Here is a 3,894-nt window from a genome sequence, read left to right as displayed (position 1 = left end):
CGAGACAGAACAGCTTCAATGCACCTTGGTATAGATTCTACATGTGTCAGGGAACTCTTTTGGAGGGATGCGACACCATTCTTAATTTGATAACACTATTGGTGCCGAAAATTGTCCGTCTCCGCAGGCAACTTTCGTGATTTACATAAATTCTCTGAAAACATATGGTTATATTAGCAGTACTGCACTTTTCAATTTGCCTACTTTTGGTCAGCTAATGGCCTAACCACCGATCAAGCAACATTATGGACTAAAGGTTAAAATCCTGTTGCTGCAGGATTATTTTGCTGTGACAATATGTACAGTCTAAAGTGTGTGTGTGTGTGTCTCTCTGTTGGAGAAAGAGTGCTTTGGGTGCATGAGAATCAAAGTGCATCGTGGGAACATGGAGTTTAGAGCATTGTCCGCTCTGGAACCTTCCATCTTCTTGGGTCCTCAGCACTGAGAGACCTGCTTCTCAGAGGTCATCATAGAAAGGAATCATATAAATAGAATAAGCAGAACCAAAAACAGGTTCTCAAGTCACTTTGGATAGACCAAATGTATTTAGCTAAACCGTGATCTGACTGGCTAATCTATCTCCTCTGATTTTAGTTCTAGCTTTCAGCCCCCACTCCCCCTTTCCACCCACTCACCCATCTCTCTCTCTCTCTGTCTCTCCAGGGTCGCTCCGTCACTGTCACCTCACAGCGTCATAGTTTTATCCCCATGGCCTCTCTTTCAGGAGCATAGGGCCACAAGGCCATGTTCTGTTTACCATACTTTCAACACACACACAAAGCACCCAGACAGGGCCTGAACACACACACATTTTCAGAACAATGGTGACCCGCTTAGCTACATTGTCTGTAAGTGAGTGGTCAACCGAGAGGAACGTACACAAAGAGGGTGTGTGCGTGTGCGTGCGTCCATGTGAAATTAAGCAGTTCGGCTAGCTTCATGCACTGATATAGGGAAGGTTTGTCATTTGAGGATATAGTTCAGTCAAAGATTTGTATCTGCGGTTCAGTATTGGGGTAGGGAAATCTAAACCCTAGAGTGGTAGAATAAAGAGCTAATGTTTGCTATTATATTCATAGTGTTTTCAATTAGCTCTACCACTCCTCAGGCTCAAACATCACTCTGGTGAGGATGATCTCTCCCTTGGGACCAAGAGGGTACATGGAGTACATGGAGGTAGAGTTATAATTAGCTAATGAAGACTCAATGTGTGTGTGTGTGTGTGTGTGTGTGTGTGTGTGTGTGTGTGTGTGTGTGTGTGTGTGTGTGTGTGTGTGTGTGTGTGTGTGTGTGCTCACACACCCAGGGGAATGGGAGCTAAGGTAGCGTAGCCAAACAAAGTATAGTCATCATATTCTTTCAATGAACTTTAGGCAGACATGGCAGCGCGTTATGAACAGACGTTTTGTTAGTTTGTTTGTTAGTTACTCTGCCACTGTTATGTTATGTAGCTGCCATGGAGGAGAGGGGACTGAATATTCAATTAGCTGGTTCACCTTCTACAGTAGCCTATCTATGTGGCGTCAATGGGATTTTTAAATAATCCATTTGACTGATCTCTATGTCTGCAGGTGTTCAGACATGCTGTGGGTTTTGCATTGTGAACAGTTGGTAGGCACACTGTTTGGGATGGGAACTTTAACAAACAAACACATGCTTGCATCCTCGCCAACTCCTCCCCAGGTTGTCATGGGAACCGGGGCTGCCCCCACCCCCTTCAGTCCCTTTGTCTTCATTCTCTCTTCAGTCCAACACTTTGCCTTGCAAGTGAGATGAATTCAAGTGATAAAGTAAAACTTAGCAGAAACTGTTACTCTACTTAAGATGTCCGATATTGCCCTATGACAATGCCTTGGTTTGGTTGGTCTTTAACAGTCATGATCAGGTATGTCATTTATATAACAGTGTTATGACAAGACACTCCAAAGATCCTATAGAATAAACACTCTCTCTAGAGATACTGTTGGAACAGTCAACATCTACACTCTCTCTGGTTGAAGATCTCTTCATCTCTGTCTAATCTACTTCTAATGCACCTCAATAATCTCTATTCAGATCATCCAGGAGCAGGGTGGGAGGTCGAACAACATCCGCATTTCTGTCCCTCTTTTTTTCCTGACTCTTTCACTTTATCTCTCTCTTCTTTCTCTACCTCCCTCCCCCTCTCTATCATTATCCTCCTACCTCTCTCCCCTCACTTCCCTTCTCCCTTCCCCTGACTCACAAACTGAATATTTCTCTCTCCTTCCCACCATTCTATCCCTCTCTCTCTCTACCTCCCTTTCTCTCCTCCTTTGATGTCATACCCAAACTCTCCCTGAGGGGTCAGGATGTGTAAACGTTGAGCTCTCAGATTAGCTTCTCCCCTCCTGGCTGCGTTGAGGATTCAGGACAGACAGGGCTGCAGGCTCTGTCATAGTACAGCTACAGTATGTGCAGTGACGGGCCCCAGTCCGGAGCCTCCAACGACGGTCTCCAGTCCGGAGCCTCCAGCGACGATCTACGGTCCGGAGGTCCCGGCGACGATCCCTGCACCAGAGGCGCCACCGAAGTGGAGGGAGCCTCAAGCGGAGCGGGGCCTGCGTCCCACACCGGAGCCCCCACCGAGAGTAGATGCCCACCTGGACCCTCCCCTATAGGTTCAGGTTTGCAGGTTTGATGTGCGCCTACCACGCTGCGCCTTGGTCTCCTTCTACAAACGGAGCCGTTACAGTATGAGGTAGCTAGTTTATTCCCATTGGTGACACAATATACTGTGGTATTTAATGTTACAAGACAAACAGACACATTTTTTATCAACTGTTTGTATCAAATAAAATATAATGGCACAGCATCCCTGCTGCTGTTCTTTTGTATGCTTCAAAATGCGTTTTACAAACAGGAAGTTGTGCAGTCCTGGGATACTGGTCTCTTTCAAAATATTTGTCTCTTTTATAAACACTCCCTGACTGACTGACTCTATAGCTTATCCTCAACCTGCCAATAATGAATAACCGAATAACGTGCCAATCAATAGTACTGTACTTTAGCATTTCAGCTGAGGTCAGGGCCATCACGGACACTGCTATCGAGCCTGTCAGTCAGTGGAGTAAAGAACTCCTGATTATAGTGCTGTGGTACAGTATACAGTCTGGAAGGACATGAGAGAGATTGTCTGATATAATTAGCTAAGGTAGTCTACTCTTAATGCTTTTGGCTGTTAGTGTTATGTCTCTTGGTTGGGGATTGTTTTCAGCATTACTCCTTAAACAGGAAGTGTAAGAGGGACAGGAAGTGAGCCACAGAGGATGTGGTCGCACAATTTGACGCATTACCCCACATCTCTGAGTCACTGGTGTGGTGTACCACCAGTGTGCACTGAACCAAGCCGGCGTACCACCTCTGTGCATCAAGCAGGTTTCCAGCAAACCAGTGCTTACTGCTTACCCAACAACAATCTACCAAAAAAAACAGTGTCTATGACATTTCAGAGTGTTGTCTGTGCAGATCTGGCTAGACATACTGCACAGTGTGTGCGTGTGAGTGTGCGTGTGACCAATGGAGTGTGAATAGAGGACTTGTTGCCGCTAGCATTTGGCTAGATGAATTCTCAGAATTTATTGATGTCATAAAAAACAAACTGCGTCAAAGTAGATAAGTGTTAAGATGACATTTGAGTTGTTTACGCCTTTTAATTCATTAGAGGATAACATTTGAGGCTGAAGTGGGTTTTGCCTAAATACGAGTCTGTCTGGTCAGTGGTCACAGACGTCAGTCAACTACACCCTGCATTTTACCTACGTCATGATGGGGTTCAGGAGAGGGACAGTTTAGGAGGACAACAGAGGGAGGAAGTGAAGCTTTAAAAAGATGTTGAAGCCAAAACTTTCATTGGGCTCTTGAGCTTCACTGCAT

This window comes from Oncorhynchus clarkii, chromosome 24, assembly GCF_045791955.1.
Source record: "Oncorhynchus clarkii lewisi isolate Uvic-CL-2024 chromosome 24, UVic_Ocla_1.0, whole genome shotgun sequence".
In the NCBI taxonomy this organism is placed as follows: domain Eukaryota; kingdom Metazoa; phylum Chordata; class Actinopteri; order Salmoniformes; family Salmonidae; genus Oncorhynchus; species Oncorhynchus clarkii.
The sequence above is the reverse complement of the archived record's forward strand: the minus strand, read 5'-3'. Positions refer to the sequence as shown.